This window comes from Eutrigla gurnardus (genome assembly GCF_963514095.1).
Source record: "Eutrigla gurnardus genome assembly, chromosome: 21".
NCBI lineage: Eukaryota > Metazoa > Chordata > Actinopteri > Perciformes > Triglidae > Eutrigla > Eutrigla gurnardus.
In genome coordinates, this window is record NC_139932.1 from 16,227,827 (window position 1) to 16,248,086 (window position 20,260).

General features: G+C 45.9%; 1 long non-coding RNA gene across 1 annotated transcript in view; it reads left to right on the plus strand.

The window, feature by feature from the left end:
* The window catches only part of LOC311032256, a 68,074-nt gene extending 51,704 nt beyond the window's left edge, over positions 1-16,370 (plus strand). Inside the window, exon 5 of the long non-coding RNA XR_014599167.1 lies at positions 16,292-16,370. This is a non-coding gene — a long non-coding RNA (uncharacterized lncRNA). The remainder of the gene's footprint in view (positions 1-16,291) is intronic.
* The last annotated feature ends 3,890 nt before the right edge of the window (positions 16,371-20,260 follow it).

Below are 20,260 nucleotides of genomic sequence, written 5' to 3' on the forward strand. Positions count from 1 at the left end.
CTTCCCTCCTGTGCGTGAGCGGGTGTGAGCCGGCGACGGATATCTCCTCCGACAGCGGGGAACAGAATTATTCCGAGCATTTAACATCTAAGGCCACAGAACAAGGCGTGCGAGTAATACAAGGGCCGTGAGTTTAATGGTAATACAAGAAAAGGGATTTTTTTTTTCTCCTTCCTCTTCTTCCCCTTCTTCAAGAGTACAAGAGGGAGCAGGGTAAATAATTCATTTCCTTTGGCTCAGGGCACGTCCTATTGTCACCGCCTAACAAGCACAAGGACAGGCGGCCGGCGGGCCTCTTATTGCTTGTGAACGGCAGAGAGACAGAGGGGGAGACAGAGAGAGAGAGGGATAGAGGGGAGGCATGGTAATGCACTCTTTGATCCTCCCTCGTTAGCCCTTGGTGAGCTTCCTCCGCTCACCACCGCCCAGAGAGACGGTCAGGTCAGGTGTGTGTGTGTGTGTGTGTGTGTGTGTGTGTGTGTGAGAGAGCGCCCTGGCAAGAGTACAGTAAAGACACTTCCTCTCTCTAATGCAGCCCAGGTGGAGGCGCACGCTCGAAGGGGGCCAAGAAATCAAACATCCACCGGAAAAAAAAGTGTAAAAATGTTCATCCATCATTTCTGGCGCTACAGACCGGACGTTTCTGTGTATAAACATCATCGATGATGCCGTTCCTATCTGTCTTATATTGACAGCAAACAGAACCAGCAAGTATTCAGTGTTTAGTGCGGGTTCACACCTAAAGGAATGCTACGCTCCGTTTGCGTTCACGAAGGCAAAACGGTCGGGTTATGTGACGCAGGAGTCACGTGGTGCAAATATTGACCATACGTGTTGCATTTCCTTTCCTACGCTGTGACGAGAGTGTGTGGATGAAGCGAGAGTTTTTAAACGCAACTCATTTAGCAGCTCGTTAACTCCACCATGCTTTCATGCTACGCTGGTTGCGGAAAACGAGCCAACGCAGCAGACACATAAATGTTACACTAGACAATGGTGTTTGCACCAGAAATGAACCGAGACCAGCCCTTCAAAGGGGGGGGGAAACAATCAGCCTCTGCACCAGAGTTGGGAGTCTGGCAACCGGAACAAAGTGCAGCAAGGCAGTGTAGTATAGAGTGTAGTGTACTCTCCAGGGTTCAGATCACCCGGAGGGAGTAAGGCTGGTGTGAAGGCGCCTGGACATTGATGTGTATGTTTCTGAAATCCCGTTGGTGTGGTGTGGACAGAGGTCCAAAAAGCAGAGAGAGAGATGTGTCGTTGAAACGTGTTCTTCTCAATCCATCTATTTATAAGCCGCCGTGCTGTGTTTGTGGTAATAGGCCGCTTTGTCTGTGGGTCTTTTTCACTTATATAATTGTCGTTATGGCCATTGTACTGTGTCTCCCTATCTCTGTTGCTCGTTCTCTCTTTCTATGTCATTGTTTTTGGGGTGGGGGGGGGGAGCAGGAGGAGGTCCAGGCCTGCGAGGGGACAAGGTCCAGGCTAATGGCAGGAAGTCTTTAAAGCTTGCAGCCGCCGCATTTCATCTGAGCACAGAGGGGGCCCCCTGGCCACAGACCCCTGCTTTGATCCCCTCTCTCTCTCTCTCTCTCTCTCTCTCTCCCTCTCTCCCTCTTCCCTTCGGTCCATCTCTCTGTTGGTCTCTCTCTCTCTCTCTCTCTCCCTCTCTCCCTCTTCCCTTCGGTCCATCTCTCTGTTGGTCTCTCTCTCTCGCCCCGACACCAGGACCGAGCTGCCTGTTAATTAGTGGATCTCTTAATACACACTCCCAGTAAAAAGGCATGTACAGCACAGGCACGGATACATGTACATACCAACACACACACACACACACACACACACACAAACAGACACTTTTGTTGAACTTGAAGGGCACACACACACACACACACACACACACACACACACACACGCAGTAAGGCAGCTAACAAGGCAGCTCAAACAAAACACAGAATGACTTTACTCACAATGGCTTGCAGACACAAACACACATCGTGCCTCCTCTGTCCAACTCAGTCCAACCAATTGAACTTATCTTTGTAAAATCGTCTCCTTGACAAAGCTGTCTGATTGCATTTCGTGTTGCAGTGAAGTTTTGCAAATGAACTTTTTTGCTGCTCCATGCAAAAGGAGAACTGGCGGGCGTCTGGTTTTTCACCACTAATCCAGTGTTTCCCATTAATTACCTGCCTGCTCTCTAGGTCGACCCGCCGCTGTTTCATAATGAACTCTGGACATATTTTTTTACACTAATCAACAAATTGGCTCTGCGTCTGCCTTGGGAATTCAACTCCACGTTTGGGAGGATCTCCCCCTGCTGGGTGCATTTCCTCCATGTTTGGCTTGTGGCTGGGCGGCTTGGAAAGGGGGTTAAGGTTCTCGGGACCGTGATGCTCAACGATGCCTTGCTTTTTGCTGTGTCATCACTATTCATATCTCTACAACCTATGTGTTGCTTGATTTAATTGTTTACTAGTGCACTAAATTGTTTATCTGGTTACTCAAGTTTGATTAAAGAATACCAGACCTGTGCATTTAACTCCACCAGCAGCAGCTGACAGTAAGATATTGTTGTAAAGATTAGTAACACACACTCTCACTTTGGCAGTTAGTGTTCATCAGCACTGGTCTGCTGGCTGCATGCCCAACTGAAGGCCGTTAGGTCATCAAAATTGAACCTCTGGGCAGATGTTAATTAGACGTTGTAGCTTTTGAGATTAGCAGCCTTCATTATCAGGTATTACAAGCAGATCAGACAGCTCAGGGAGGGCCAGGGTTGTTTTCTGACTGAATTACGTTGTTATTACGTGTTTTTGAAGAGAACCACACGTCTTATTTTGTTACATTCTTTAAGAAGTCACACCCGAGTGTGACGAAGAAGCTCTTGATTGTTACGTTGTTGCACACGTGGACAACCTGGACTAACATAAAGTTACCGAGTTGCAATTTTGAAGTTGGACAGAAATGTTTTGTTGCCCTCAAACTTCCTGTTGCAAACTTCACTAGTAGGTGGCTCAACGGCGATGTTGCGTTGCTTCCTCGTCTTCTTCACAGCATATTTTGTCGCAATATGAAGATTTAGGATAGTGTTAGGATGTGAGGTTTTTCTACTTTCATCTCAAATTAACCAAATGGAGTCAAACGTGTGTTAATTTATTTTTTTTCCAGAAGTTTTATCAAATTGCGATACAATTAAATAGCCGTCAGGAGCCATTTGTATCGGTATTCTTGAGCTAACAGCTCTTTAATATGTCATTCAATAAACGCCGGCGCTCTCAGCCAACCGGAGAGCTACATTTGATCTAAGAGGGGGCATCAACGTTGACCCCGTCGCCTCTTCTCTCCTCTCTCACACTGTGTGTGTGTGTGTGTGTGTGTGTGTGTGTGTGTGTGTGTGTGTGTGTGTGTGTGTGTGTGTGAGCGTGTCATGTGTGGAGAGGTATTAGCCTAATGGCAGTTGCATTCAAACACTTTTATTAGCTTTTCATGTGCCTCTGCTGGGCTCCAGCCACTGTTTCAGAGCCACTCGCTTCAGCACCACACACACACACACACACACACACGCACACACACACACACACACACACACACACACTTGCTCTACCTCTGTCAAACACCCACACCCACCATCACACACACACACACAGTCACAGGTCTCTAAGTGAGACAGGGCCCTGGGTAATTTGCTGTAGTGGAGCGGAGTGGCACTAAAAGCCTGCTGGGTAATTGAGAGGCTAGGGGACGGAGTGAAGCCGACTGCCCTCTGTGTTCGTGTGTGCGCGTGGAAGTGTGTGTGTGTGTGTGTGTGTGTGTGTGTGAGCGCGAAGGCCCCTGCTCTCTCTCATTATGCCGTGGCTCCTGCCTGCTTGTCATTGTCTGGACGCAGCGCCCACAGAAAGCAACAGTAATGCGCAGTGACACGCGGCGTGTGTGTTTGTCTGACTGTGTGTGTGTGTGTGTGTGTGTGTATGTGTGTGTGTGTGTGATGGGACATCATGTCCTCCACAAAATAACAGTATCCTCACCCTGCCCTTCCATCTCCTACACATGTGGACAAATGCAAACACGCGCATAAACACACACACTTATCATTCCACTAGCTGCATCTAGTCTGGAGTCAGACGGCAAACACTCACACTCACCCTGACCGTTCTCCCTCCCTCCCTCCCTCCCTCCCTCCCTCCCTCCCCATCTCCCTCCCTCATCTCCCTCCCTCCCTCCCCATCTCCCTCCCCTCCTATCTCTGCTCTCTGTTGGACATGTTGTTGCCACACATCCTTACAGACGTAGAATGTGTACACACGTGTCATTTCCCTGCATTCTGTGTGATTGGTCTTTTGGGAAATGATTCATTTTTAAAGGGTCAGTTCACCTAAATTTACCCTGAAAGTACTTTCTCTCCACATAAGCAGCAGCTTGGGTTTGTTGCATAAGTGCATATGAATGTATGTGATACGATTTCATTCAGTTTTCATCTGACCTACTTTCTAATGTTGCCTGTTAAAAAAATGTTGATGATCCACAATAACAGCACATCATGTCTGACCCGACCCTTTAAGATCCAATAGGTGGAGGGTTTGGGACTATAAGCATTGAATTCTGATGGAATCGCCTGTGTTTTTTTAATTTTTTATCAAAGTTATTCATCCATAACTTTCTTCCCCCTCTCCTCTTCAACCTCTGATGTTGCAGAGATCAATACAGCGGCTCCTTTCGGCAACATCTGTCGTTCACAATTTCATCACGCAGATCTTTCATTATGCATGCATGTCATGCTCGGCTACAGCTCGAGTCCCCGTTACAGCAAAAGATCTGGCTGCTGACGCGTCCGTAAGCAAGACGAGGAGGATTTAACATCGCAAGAGAATTTTATTCTCTTCCTGGTACAACTTTAGCAACCAAATAGTAGAAAAAAAGTCCTATAAGATAAAAGCATGCAGCCCATACTTCAGATTGTGATGTCACAACTAACAGTCGCTGGTAGAAGTGCCGCTTATTTTAACTTGAACACACAAAATACAAGTATGAACCTGAAAATGAGCATTCCTACTGTACACACCGTCACTATTTCTCCAAAGGACGCCTCGCTGCTTTCATACAAATACAATTTTCAAAGTTTGAAATTCACTCGACAAAGTCAATTTTAATTAAAGTCCAAATATGCCAAGACGCTCATCAGATCTTGTTTATATTGCACAGAAGCAGAATGCAGACCTTTTATTCTCAGGCCAACATTTTTCCTTTTGAACTCCAACCAACCAGACTTCTGAAACAAGAGGTAGCTATTAATATGTATACAGATGCCCAAAAAATAATGTGGCGCAAAATGCATTGAGCTTTGAACAATGTTTCCCGCGTCCTGTGAAGTTTGGAAACATCGCAAAAAAAACCCCCCTCCATTAAGACTTTCAAAATAAAAGAAGACAAAAACAGAATGCGTGAGGGAGGGGATTACGACTCTAAGATGACTAAAATGTGAATTTCTGTGTTTCTGACGGCCATTCTCCGCTGTGTTTCTGCACTTCTGTTTGTATGACGCTGTTATTGTTATTCCCAGTGTGCATTGGGACAGAAATGATGCGTTCATCGCCACTAGCAGTGACGAGCTCACACACAAACATGGACACTCACAGCCACGCATACACCTGTGTGTTATTTGTTTCCATGCAGTCATATTCAAACGGATATATAGTAAATATTTCAAGGCTTTTTAGATATTATACTTCCATGTCTGATAACAACCAGTCTCTCTCCTCTCTCTCTCCACCGGTCCTCTCCTCTCTTCCCTGTAATTGACGCTGACATCAAATCAATGATTTCACTTTTTCCTGTCCTTTTGTCTGTTTGCGGTTCTTTGCTTGGATGGCATTGGAGAAGGAGGGGAGGGGGGGGCTATAAAAATGGATGTGCCTTGTTTCTAAGAGGGTGAAAAAGAGGGTGAAAAAGAGGAGGAAATGGACGCAGGCGGACGGAGAGGGCGAGGGAGGAAGTAGAGAAAGGCGGCTAGGAAAGGGAACAAGAGGAATGTCACAGCTGCATTGTGTGAACGGTAATGTATGGCCTCCATATTGAGACAAACACACAGGCCTTCAGACGCACACAAGTACGCATAGGCCCTTTATCCTCCGTGTGTTTGTGTATCAAGGCTGGCTTGCCGCTCTCCACCGTACGTGGTCCTTCTTTTTATTTGAATGGTTTTCATGTGCTGTTCTGCTGCAATGTGATCAGCCAAAGCGCGTTAGGTAAGCCATCTCAGAGCAGCGGCCTGGAAAAGAGGCTTTTCCCCCGCTTACACCGAGTCCGTCACTCCGTCACTGTCACACCGTCACTGTCACACCGTCACTGTCACACCAAATTTGCGAGATCGCGCATCAAAACAGGCAGCGTTCGATGAAATCGTGCCCATTTTCACTTACTTTGAAAAAAAACGTCTAAGGCAGGCGACGCTCTCGGGAAGAATTTGCACATGTAGTTTAGCGCTTGCATGGCTACACCCAGCTAAAGGAGATATTCAGAGTGGTGTAGACAGTCAGATAAGCCTCGTGAAGACGAGATGATTTAAACCGTTCTGCCTGCAGGATGCTAGAGATATGTAGAACATGTCATATTTGTTTATGAAATATAAACCACTCTCCTCTCTTTGCACGCCGTGGTCACTTTGATGCAGCTGTGAAATGACCACAGAGCTGGAAACGTGCAGCAGCAGCAGCAGCTTGTTGAGTGAAGGCTGCGGACTCAAACACACAACCACAAACCTGCGAACAAGCTTGGGAAGGAGTGTGAGATGAGCTCGGTACATTTTTGAGGGCGAAACCTCACGATTGAACCAGTTGCCTCTGTTATCTGTCGTGTTCCTCCGTCGGGCCGATGTCGACGTGATGGAGACACGGATAAAAAAAAAAGAGAAAGCAGAGAAAAGAGGCTGGATGCTTCAGGGTCATGCTGGTGGACGGCCTTATAGATTTCTCTTTCAGCGCCGGTGACCCAAGTTCAATTCCCAACTCATGAAATGTTTTTTTTTTTTTCACCGTGTGACCTTTTTATTGTGCAAAACATTTTCCTTTTCTTCCTAGAAAACACACCGCGGCTTCTCCAAAACGATACCACTCTACGCGTCGTTTTCTTTGCAGAAACACACTTTTGATGAATTGATCTCCTTCACAGCGGTGCATTTATCTGCATTGTGTAACGAGGGGCCTGAACATAACAGCGTGTATGCATGTGCTCCTCGGATGAGGGTCAGCCGTTTTCTTCACCATGGCCGGAGCCTCCGCATGCATACTCTGAATGCTGAGCGTCCTATTTAGACTCCGGAGTGTGTGCTGCGACAATGCTCCTCTGAAGGTCGCGTGGCGTAGGTCCTCCTCCGGGTCAGCGAGGCGTTAATTCATATACGTTAAAGCGTATATATACCGTTGTGTTATAATGCGACGCTTTCTTTTGCACGCGTTTCTCATCACGAGGCCTTCAGGCGAGACACGAAACTAAAACAAATGGAAGAATGAATGTTCCAGAAGCACGGACGTTTCAGCACTTTTTCATAGACATTTGAGCAGGTTATATGGTGTGAACCCAGTTTTTTTATTCGACAGTTCCCGGTCCGCCCTGACATTGGGGGAAGGACAGGTCACCAGAGTGCTGACAACAACAATGAATTATATGATCACAGCTCTGACCTGCAAACCCATAAGGACCTGGATAATCTGGGTGATTAGGCCCACTGGTTTATCTTATGTTTCTAGCTAACGATTTCAGCGATTAATCCCATTGCTTCTCCCACAGGGTCGCCCATACAGCTGAAATAATCTGCAAATGTCTCGTCTTTTATAGAGCCAAACGTTATGAATTCATTACTTTCACCTGGACACATAATGTAATCATTGCATTTAAATAGGAATGAACAGGATTGTGTCTGAAAACAAACTTTATGGGCTACAATGTGCTCTTATTGTTCACTCTATTTCTTCGTTTGAATCGTCGACTTGCTAACTCGCTAACTTAGTGATGGAGCAGCCTCGTTAAGTTGCGCTGATTGGCTCAGAGTGAGATGAGGAAGAAGAGGAGGTCTTTAAGTATTAGAGGGAGAGTGTTCCTTTTTTTAAATTTGTTTCTAAAGTGTGGTGAAGGTCACAACATAACGCTCTCCTGAACGTCCGAGGAGGAATAACAGTGAAATGGGATGCGACCTTATTGATCACGCAGAGTGACAAATCAGCCAAAAGCAGACCGGCAGCTGGTCACGCTGAAGAAAACTTTGCAAAAACAAAACAAAATTACAGTCACTCAAATATTCCTGGTGCGTTTGGCTTACACTTTGTGAATTAAAACGGTACACAACTTAAAAAAAAAAAGAAGATAACACCCATAATAAAAGGAAATACAATCCAACACGGCAAACACAATGGTCCCTGATTAAGATCTAATGTGATTTCACACTACTTGGCTTGGCACAGTGATTTAATTTACTGCCGCTGGACTTGGAGCAATATCTGTACTGACTTAGGGGAGGGGGGGGGGGGGGGGGGGTGGAGGAGTGGGTGGGTTTTGAGAGGGTGGGGGGGGATGTTGGTGCTGAGGGGAGTCCTGTCAACAACGGTGTCGGCGCTCTGTTTGGAGAAATTAGTCATGTCCCATTCTGGGGGGGTGGGAGGGAGAGAGAGAGAGAGAGAGGGAGGGGGAGAGAGAGATTGTGTGAGTGTGGCCACATCCCTGGACTGAGCAACACAAGATGAAGACATTCAGTTGCTCTGCCTTTTTGTGTGCTGTTGAGTTCAGGGACACACACACACACACACACACACACTCATCATGTACTCACAAGCCAGACAGCTATTGGGAATTCTCTGTCTGGTGAAATCAATAGAAATGCACACAGCCACCGACACATGGGACAAGAGTACAACATGTGTGTGCTTGTAAGTGTGTGTGTGTGTGTGTGTGTGTGTGTGTGTGTGTGTGTGCCACTGGTTGATCCAGGGAAAATGGCTTTTGTTGAGTCCCCTGTGCTATGTAACATTACAGAGTAATTACAGAGTGTGTGCTTTGTTTAGGGGATGTCTAATTATGCTGTTTGGGTTGTGTAGTGCCCTGGGGTGTCACGGTGTGTGTGTGTGTCTGTGTGTGTGTGTGTGTCTGTGTGTGTGTGTGTGTGTGTGTGTGTGTGTGTGTGTGTGTGTGTGTGTCTGTCTGTGTGTGTGTCTGTGTGTGTGTGTGTGTGTGTGTAGCCGGTGAGAAGATGCTAATTGTGGAGGCGGTGTTAATGGTACGGCAACTGTCAGAGAGAGAGAGAGGGAGAAGAGAGGAAAACAAGCCCTGAGCATTTCACTTTGGCCTTTTTCTTCTAATCTTTCATTACGTGCGTCCGTCGGGATGTTGGCTTCAGCATCGCCTCACGCTACATCTCTGCCGCTCTCACAGATCACTGTCTTAGACGTCGAACACCACTGGCTTAAGTAGTTAAATAGCTTGTCCACGTTTACTCGGATCTAACGCATGTTGGAAGTCATCGATTGCTTCGTGGATCTCGGTTTCCTGTGTTTTGGCCGACCCCCGCCTTGGTTTTTGTCTGTTGCCATCTTCGGCAACAAGAAAGCAGAATAAGACATTTTTAGTTACAATGTTACAGTTAATTTTCATGAACTTAAAACACAGTGTATTATTTAATATTAGTATTAAAAGTATTAGTATTTAAATACCATCAACGTGATGTTTTAATGTTTGCTGAACGAATAGATGAAGTGAAAAGTAGGACTATTTTCTCATAGAGTCATGGCTGTTAGGATGCAAGGTTGCCACCTGGTCTTTGACTACAGATAGAGATGCAATGCTCCCACAATCCTTTGCATCCATCCCACAGGATGCCATTACAAACTCCACGCGAGTCCATTTTTTTCTCGTCATAAAAATGTTTTGACATCGCAAAACACAGTTGACAGCCATTGGGACTTTCGTCGATATACTTTCCACTGTTGACATCTTTATCAAATCCATAGATACAATCACATTCTAAATGAAACACTGGACACAGGCACACAGGAGGTCTTTAATAGCTTGATAAAGCATTGAGAGGTGCAGACTAAATGTATGTAATAGTAGTAGAACCAGATATTTTCTTAATAAGCTCTCATTTGGTATAAAACATCCGTCCTGAAGCCGGTTGAACACGCCGCAGCGCCGGGTAGGACATCGGTGCCGTAGATGTTCGGGGGTTTGAGTGTTCTACAGAAAAGGGGACATAATGGCAGTGCGATGTTTGTCAAGCGAGTTTACCTCCGTAATGTGTTTTGTGTTTGTTTCAAGGTCTGTGCAAGGTCTCACAGGCGTGCATCTGGTGTTCCTATTGACATCCATCAGAAATGCAATCTAACCCATTCGGCCTCACAAAGGCGGAGCAGAGAAGCTCCCATTGTTCCTTGTTTATGTAATTCTAATTACCCGGGCTTGGTATGGACTTGGTTAAGGAAAGTAGTGATGTCGTATTTCAAAAGGAGCCCTCGGCTTGAATAGCTGCTGGCCGGCTCTGAGGAAGAGGTCAAGGTACTGAGATGAGTCCTCGTCCGTGCAACAAAAACCACACAATGCCCTGATGACACCGATGCATAATTGCCAAGCACATTTGTTCCAGTAAGTCGTGGCGATGATGACATCTTTGGACCCGGCGGTACATTGTTCCTGTGTTATTAGACCAGCCCACGGTTCCATACAATGCGCTCGCCCATTAACTTAGCTCGTGGGATATAATGAAGTGTTTTTTTAATTATTGTCCACATTTTCATTTACAGAATGCAGCGTTAACGGCCATAGTCCACCTTAAATGAATGGAGGAATACATTAAATGTTGTTGTCGGAGTAGTGGAGCACAATGCCAGTCTTTTGCCGGCGATGCCCTTTTGAATGGTGAATTGTGCGTTGGAGAGACGATTAGAGGGGAGAGTCACTGGGATCCTACGTGTGTTTATGGGCTTACATGCCGGTCGGTGTTGGGCTGTGAGCGATCTCTCCGCTTCAGCAGATACTTGAAGAAGGCGCTCGTTAATGACCTCCTCCCTCTTTGATATTTGTGCACGTACTTATGTCAGTAGAGCACTGTATACTTTATGTCCTTATGTATGAGCTGCGTGTCAACGGCCTGCTTACGTGTGCCGGCGTGTGTGTGTGTGTGTGTGTGTGTGTGTGTGTGTGTGTGTGTGTGTGCAGGCCGTAATGTGATTAAGTGGTGAAGATGCAACTGTGTGTGCCAGTAGGAATGCTGAGAAGGACACTATTAATTTGATAAAACAGGATTGGACTTCAACATTGTGACCCTCACAGATGCTACAACTGCTGTTGCTCACACACACACACACACACACACACACACACACACACACACACACACACACACACACACACACACACACTCGTACAGTATATTTCCTGCTTGGACATCATCTTCGGTTTACAGCCCTTTTAAAGGGTAAGTACATCCTTATAACATAAAGACGTGTTCTTTTTCAATTACCTCTAGTGGTATCAAGGCGTTGCCCCGTGTGAATGACGGGGCAACGCGTCCCCCGCCTCTCACCCAATGGCTCCGGCCCCCGTTTTGCGTCCCTCAAGGATAGGTGGGTGTAGCTAATGGAGGAACGGATGGACGGTATCTATGCAGATGCTTTTATTCGCTGAGGTTTAGACATATCTGTCATAACTGAGATTTCTTCTCCAAACGCCGACACGATGAAGGCGAGCAGATGTTCATTTTCAGTGCTTAGAGAATTGGAAATCACAACAATTCAAAAACAACATCGCTGAGAACAGAGTGGCGGTTACTTCCATAATCCATCGATGGTATGATGTAGGATTTTTTCATAGATCAGGATTTTAAAAAAAACATGAATATCGAAACGCTTCTCATAGAACCCCACTTCAACACACCTCAGCTGTCCCTTTAATATTCTTAACGAGGTACCAGAACCAGAATATGCTGCCACATTGATAAGAACCCGTCAATGTGTCTCTAACAGTGGTGTCTCTGACCTTGGTTACCTGCAGATGGACTCAATAGCAACATCCCAGCGGGACACCTCCCTGTCCGTCTCCATTGTATCCCGTCTATAATCCATGCTGCCCAGTCAGAAGCGTTCAATTAGCCGGCAACGGAGGTCACTGTTGACTTTGACTTTACATCTGTTACTGTCTTCTATGTGGCTCACATTAGAAACACATCTGTGATTAAAAAGCAGATGTTTTGGGGAATGAACACTGGTATTTTTGACCATTTATATCTATCAATCTGTATGTGATTGCTTTCCTGCCCCCTCTGTGTCACACAGTCTTTGTCTGACTGTCTCCAAGACGACGAGCCTGTTGGCCAGTTGAACACCACTTGACACTTTTTGATTTTGTTTGAGAATGAGAAGCTAATAGAACCTCTATGGATAAGGCTTGTTTGGGTTCACATCTTTGTGCCTTCGTGTGTGTGTGTGTGTGTGTGTGTGTGTGTGTGGGGCAGCCATTGGTCCTGTGGTCCCTCCCCTCTCCGTCCACTCTGTTAGCGGTCTTTATCTTCACAACAATCGGGCTTTATCCCTGGACACTCCTGGTCCCACGGTAGCTCTGGGAGCAGCAGCTCAGCGCTCCTCTCCATGTTTCCTGACATATGTTCACTCACTTAACTCAGACCGAGCACACATGCCCACACAGACAGACAAATGTGAAGTTGAATGTGAGGAGATTATGTTCGATATTCTCTTTTTTTTGTTTGTTAGGATATGTGGTCGAAGAAGAGGCAGAAATGCTGTTTGCATTGCTGATTTGAGATGAACAGAAAGGGGATATTCTACCTGACGAGATGTGATCAGAGAGACAAAATATCAGGAAGACTAAAAAGCGTGGCAAACATTGGAAAAAGAAAAAAGAGGACATTTCCATCCAATAAAGAAAAGAAAAAAACATAATCAAAACACCCATCAAAAAAAAAAAAAGAAGTCTTTCCTTTTATTGCGACTGAATACAATGTGAATGAACAGCCACACCGGAATACAAAAGCCTCTCTGTGTTAGCATCAGTATCAGAAGTTGCAGAACATGATGTGGTGTTTGATCACAAGAAGCCTTTGGCACAGTGAGATGCTGAGCACAGAGAGGAAAACTGAGAGCATTGATTTCATTGTGGAGCAGCAAGGAGTGTGTGTGATTTGGCGAATGTGTGTGTGTGTGTGTGTGTGTGTGTGTGTGTGTGCGTGGAACCGTCTGCAACATAAAACTATAGAGGCCCATTCAGGACTTCCTTTCTCTCTCCTTCCATCAGGAGATAGCAGGGACATTGAACAGTGGCAACAAAAGCAGATTTCCATCAGACAGGGTTTCTGAGAGAGAAGCTCATTGTGTTGAAAGAGGCTTAATGGAAGCTCAGCTTAGAGCTTTATTCACACAAACTGTACTCTCGGGGTCGGGAGGAACGCATACGTGGACCCACACAGGCGCACTCACGCTCACTTTTCCCATAAACCTAACGCTCCACGATCTCCTGCACTCACATCGGTGCTCTCTACTTTAAAATAGTGTGTGTGTGTGTGTGTGTGTGTGTGTGTGTGTTTAAATGTATAAAGGACAGAGGGGAGTTTGTGACCAGGTAGTTGGCAGGCGGGATGCTCTGGAGCAAGGCACTTAAAGCACATTAACCTGACCTCACACTGAAATAGCACGTGTAAAAACATAATATTATTAATAATAATAATGTTCTCACATGTAGTTAGTGCCTGGGTAAAGAAGTCTCTTAACCTGGATGGGCTGACCGAGATGACAAACACAAACGGGGAATAAAAACTACAATTATCGTTAAGATTGTGGACTATATGGATATGTTTTTGCTATATTTCTGTATTCCTGCACATGGCACATAAAAGACTAATAATTTAAATCAATATATCCAGCTCTGAACAGAACACAGAGACCCTAATCAATACCTGTCTGAGACATTGTGTGCCAGTAAGTCCTCGTACGTCGATATGGCCTGTAAGGTTTCATTCCATACCCGACTCATGCATGTGGTTTCTAATCTGTGGCTGATGTAGTGAATTAAGTTTAGGCAAGAGATCCCCACTGGGTGAGGCAAATATTTCCCTTTGTGGTTAAATGTTGAACTTCCAACCAAATCGATTCATTTCAGTGGATTCAATACAGTCGATTTGGCTCACGAAGGCCGATACGTTTCAGCACAGTGTTTGGGTAAAAAAGAAAAGTAGGGCTACGTTCACACTCGTCCACTGATGTCGACTCATTAATGGCATTAATAGACAGATCTGTACAATCAAAAAGAATCACTACCTGACTCATTCACTAAGAGGGGGGAAACTTAGCAAATTGGGACCAATGGAGAGGCCACCTGTTAATAAAATGTCTTCAATTCTCATTCAAGAGAGTTTAAATGATGGCAGGATGAGCCAAACCTCCATGTCATTTCCTGCTTTTATAACTCATCGTCTTTCACTCGTCCTCTTCTGAATTACATGTAACCGACTGAGCTAGCAGGATAAACCTCATCACCAAAAGTTGCAGTCGAACTTCATTATCACGAAAAAAATGTGAAAAAAAAATGAATAAAAGCTCACAGTCAGGTTTTTTTTTATTCCCCAAAAAACTTCTGTGCACACAAACGACACTGTCCCCAAATCACATCGGTCCAATATTCTCCCCCGGAAAGAAGAGGAAATACTACACAACGGCTGCTCCCAAATCTGATTGGTGTTATTTGTAAGTCAGCCTAAATCTGGGAGAAGCTAACACACACACATGGAACGGGGCTTACTAATCCATTTGTAAGGCAATAGGCAGGCGAAACAGGCAGGGGAGAGCTTGCCAAGTGTTGTAATCACAACTAAAGATGATGAGCCCACTCCCTTCCTCTACACTCGGTGCTGTGTGTGTGTGTGTGTGTGTGTGTGTGTGTGTGTGTGTGTGTGTGTGTGTGTGTGTGTGTGTGTGTGTGTGTGTGTGTGTGTGTGTGTGTGTGTGTGTGTGTGTGTGTGCGTTTTGTCATGTTTGTCCTACATCGCCGCCTTTACAAAACTGTGACAAGTGAGAGAGAAAATGAATCGGTATCAAGTGGATAATCTACAAAAGTACACTAGGAGCTTTTCCACCTTATGCAAGCCCCCCTCCTCCCCTCCTCCCTCCTCCTCCTCGCTCATTCATTTGCAGATACCACGCAATCTCTCCCCGAGAACAACAACAAGCCGGCGATATGAGTTCTGAAAAGGCGGTAATTGTAAGCAGGTTGGGGAATAAATTAGAATGATGACAAAATACGGAGATAAATCCAGCTTAAAGAGAGATGTGCGCCACTGTTTATTTGATTTCAGCTTTTCTCCTCCGTCTCCCTCCCTCGTTCCTGATCTTTTTTAGTGGGGTGGAAAAATGGATTTTTGTCAGCGATTTGGCCCTGAAAACAGCTTATTGTCTCAGGCAGCCGCTGTGAGGGTACAACGTCAACATCACATGTGTGTGCGAACGCGCTCGCCTGTTTCCATGGGGAGTAATGGCCGTGGAAGCGTGTGTTGGCTCTGCTGGCACAATATGCCACTGTGCTCATTGGTTTAAACTGGTGTGTGTGTGTGTGTGTTTACAATGTGTGTGTGCTTACAATGTGTGTGTGCTTCTATAGTCTCTCTTCTTGATATTTATAGATGGAAGAATTCTGGTATGAAGGGGGTGAGGGGGGGAGGAATGTGGGGAGCAAAAAGGGGGGAGGAAAGAGGAGAGGATCTGATTCTGCCCTCAGCTTTATTCTATCACTCCCTCTCACTTTTTTGTGTCTTTGTTCGCCCGTTTATCTCCTTTCACTCTCTTCATTCTCCCCTCGCCTCACGGTTTCATGCACAAGGGCGTTTGTGCATGAAACACACACTCAACCAACACACACACACACACACACACGTATCCACACAATGACAAGCTTCCACAACTACTTTTATTCTAATGTGAAATTTTAGGAGCTACTTTTTGGACGAGGTGTTAAAAACCTGGATAGCAAGCGACTGAACTTAAACTCCTGATGCTTCAAAGTGACTGAAGATCAGAGTGATTAACATATACAGTATGATTAACATACATATACACGTTTCCTGTATGTTTACAGTTCCGCATAAGAAGTTTACATTTTCAGAGCTTCCTTACAATCTTGATTTTTGTTAATTTCTTTTTCTAAAATGTTCCTCTCCCTGACGTGTCTCTTACCCCGCCCTCATGCATATCAGATTAGACCCATTTTAATATAAATGAACTGTCTTTTGTTCTTCTTTGTGTCCCAGGAGTGAGAGGGACCAGCGGACAGACGAGCCGAACACTTCGGGACGTTTTTCTCTTCAAGTTCTCCCGTCAACGAGCTGGTAAGTGACCTGCTGCTGTGGGTTCAACGCCTTTCATCCCTTTCTTTCTCTTGCACTGTATTTCACACACGTCTCGTGGAAGAAAAGATGCCTACCAACAACAGCAGCGCAGCTTCAACAGAGACCGAGCGATGCAACGCCGCCATAAGTTGGATACGGAAAGAAAGGAAGAATTCATTCCCTTGAAAAAAATGTCAGCCATTGTTGCTTCATAAGCAGCAAAATGCAACGCATTCATGGATGTTTTTAAGGGTTGCTGTACAAAGCCTTGTCTGAAATCACTCAGCCCTGTTGAAGGACTCAAACAGCTCATGAAAAAGTGGTTTGAAATGTCCTCACTAAATAACTTGTAACCACAACAAATAAAAGATATCAACTTAGAAGTGGAGGAGGGGAGAGGCAGAGGAGGTTGATCCCCCTCAGGATTCTTAAAGAGACAAGACGGCCGGAAGTTTACAAAAGAGTGAGTGGTTGAAAAATAAACATTTTCCAAAGAGACGATTAACCAGCTGGTGTAAAATACCGAAACACTGTGGGTCGGTTTGTCCAACCGGCTTCCACCGATGTGGAATTATTAAAAAAAGCATCCAAGCCCGACTTTTACCAACTTCTATACTTTTTGCTGGCAGCTGGCAGCTCTTGTTTCTATCTGGAGAACTTTGACTGCTCGGCCAGAAACTTTTGTGACTGTTGAATTTCTGTAAACGTCAGTGGAAGACTAACTATCCCGAGGCTGGCTCGGGCCAGATGACGAAAAAAAAAAAAAAAAAAGAGAGATTGGTCGGATGAGGGAGGAGGGCAGCGACGGCAAACCCGGATCCAAAAAACAAACGACTTGTCTTCTTGCACTCTGCACTGGTGTGTCCGAGTGTTTCTGTGTGTGAAGAAGACCAGACAGTGTGTGTCCAGGCGGTGTCGTGATCACAGTTTGCGGCCTCGTCACTGCTCTGCTGAGGAGATTAAGCTGGCACTGGTTGCACTGACCGTGGCCCGAGTGTGTGTGTGTGTGTGTGGTATGGATGTATGAATGTTTTTCACAGCTCTGTCAGATCGGCCATGATTGTGCTCACTGTGTGTGAGTGTGTGTCAACCAGAGGTGACCTTTTTTTCTGTGTGTGTCAGTGTGAATGTGTGTGTGTGTGTGTGTGTGTGTGTGTGTGTGTGTGTGTGTGTGTGTGTGTGTGTGTGTGTGTGTGTGTGTGGTGCTGCAGGCAGGGAAAGTCCCTGTCTGTGTTGTGCCAGAGCGTTAGAGGGGACACCCCTCTTCTGTTCTATTGTGGGATCCAGACTCCGCTTCTTCTGCATCAGATGTTCATAACGTCAGCGAATTCTTCTTCGACTAGTCGGCTTCTATATTTGCGAAAGGCGTCAGGACGCGCTGACGCAGGCGGCCTCGCCCATCCTCACACCCTCGCCCCTCTTCTGTTAAACTGGGATCCTATCGGCCCGCCACGCAGCGCACACTCTCTCCGAGGCCGATCTTTACTTTGTGAGTGCGTGATTGTTAAATTAGATATACGTGAATCATACCCAGTGGCAGCAAGTTAAATGATCGCCGTCAAAAATGATTAATCATTTGATATGTTGAACTGAAAAAGGCTCTGAAATTCCCCTAAAAAACAATGGAAATGTCATGAAGGAACACAGAACTGTTTGTTACATAGAAAAGATTAATTATTAATTCCATTCATCCCATCGCAAACACGGAATTCCAATAGAAACATGACTCCAGCATGCAAAATGTAAAAGGTAGGTAGGTTTCATTTAGTTGCATGGATCACAGGCTCTCTCCACACATGCCTGTGCATGCTTCGTCATGCACTTGTCCATGTAGGAGTCGTACTCTGACTCTGGGATAGAAGAAGAAAATGAAAAGGCATCTAAACCGACGGCACGTTGAAGCCTGATGCCGCTCTTTGATAACATCATAATTATTACGGCCACTGGAGAGCTTTATCACATGAGCGTAAACATATGTCTTTTATTTTTTGTTGTTGGGGCCACTTGATGAAATTACCGACGCAGTCAATCTTCTAGCTGCACGCCACCGTCCCGTTAGCTGGTGAGGAGTCATGGGTGCCGCAGACAGACCGACCAATCATCCACAAGGAGCCGGCGAGTCGCCATGGCCCTTCTTCAACAAGTGAATCCACTTATTTCCATCAGCGCCGACTCACGGCACAGAATAACGAACGTAAAAACATTTTCTTAAAAAGTAACACATGCCTTCAGTGGAGTAAATATGCTATTCTGCATACGTGCTTGTTAATTAGCTCACTTCCGTTTCTCTCCGTGTGTTTCTTCCCTCTCTCTCTCCGTCCAGAGCTAATTGGCAGCATGGCTTGCCTGCCGCGGCGGTGATCATGCAAATGTATTGGTGCTTACCAATAGCCTGGCCCATCAAAACATTACGACGGCCATTACCCAGAGCTGGGGCCGGCCCTAACGAACATATGCTCCCCCCTCCCGACAACCTCCCCCCAATTCCTAAACTCTTATTTATGTGTTTAATTTAATGTGCGAGGGAAGAATTTCCAAAATTAAATTTGGTTTTTTCGTCGCTGCCTCCAGAGAGTGGCGGCGTTATAATAACATGGTAATTTTTTACACGTCTTTATGAGAAATGAGAAAATTAATTCTTTCTGACAAGCTGTAATTATTGGGCTTGGAACAGTTGCAGCTGAACAGTTTGGGCTGTGGTAGCCTGGCAGTGAGCTGAAAGAGGGGGAGAGAAGGGGGGAGACGGGGGAGGGAGGGGAGAGTGGAAAACAGAAACAGAAAGGACCTTGAATTCTATGCAATTGGAGGTTAGTGGCAATAATGATGGAGAAGAGGTGATGGGACGAGATGGGAGGATGAAGAAGAGGATAGTGCACAGGTTATCGATGGAGGCGAGAAGGAAGGGGAGGAGACAAGTGGAGAGGAGATGGGTGTGAGGGAGGTGAAGTGAAAAGGCCAGAAAAGGAGAAAGGGTGGTTAGGAGCACAATACAGGAGGTGGTAGGAAAGGAGAGGTGAGATAAAAGGGAGGAGGACGGAGGCGTAGAAGGAGAGGAAGAAGAGGGTGGAGGAGACGGAGTCGGATTGGAGGAGAGAAGAGTATCCAAGGAACGAGGGAGGAGGATGTGTGTGAGGAGTAAATGATAGATTAGTGGAGAGGAGACGATGAGGAGTCCTGCCTCAGCTTGTTACATCAGGTAGGAGGCTCCTCCTCGTCAGAGGAGCAGCTCCTCATGTCAAGGTTACAGCACATTAATATGCACCGTCTACAGCCAGCCTGGCCTCGCTCCAGGCCTTCTTAGGCAGGCACACACACACACACACACACACACAGACACACACACACACACACACACACACACACACACACACACACACACACACACACACGCACAGAGCACCAGCATCTGGTCTTCTTCCTCTTTGCTCCATCAAGCACAGGCATGCGTTCATACAGAAGCCTCTGAGCACACACACACACACACACGCACACACACACACACACACACACACACACACACACACACACACACACACACACACACACACACACACACACACAGCTTCCTCTTCTTTGCCCCATCATGTACTGAATATGGAAGGATATTGATATTATGCGGCCACATCGTCGTTTCTCTGCGGTTATTCACTCAGGATGCTGCTGTAAAAGCACTCATACAGTTGTTGGGTGACTCATTAAACGCCCCACTTATGCTGCGTGTGTGTGTGTGTGTGTGTGTGTGTGCGTGTGTGTGTGTGTGTGTGTGTGTGTACATCGGAGGGTTGGAGGTGGTTTCGTGCAAAGCTCTGTCTGAAGTGTTTCAAACTTAACACAATTGTTTCTCTTTCACAATCTTGGAAAAATCTGAATTGAGCTGTGTGTGTGTGAAAG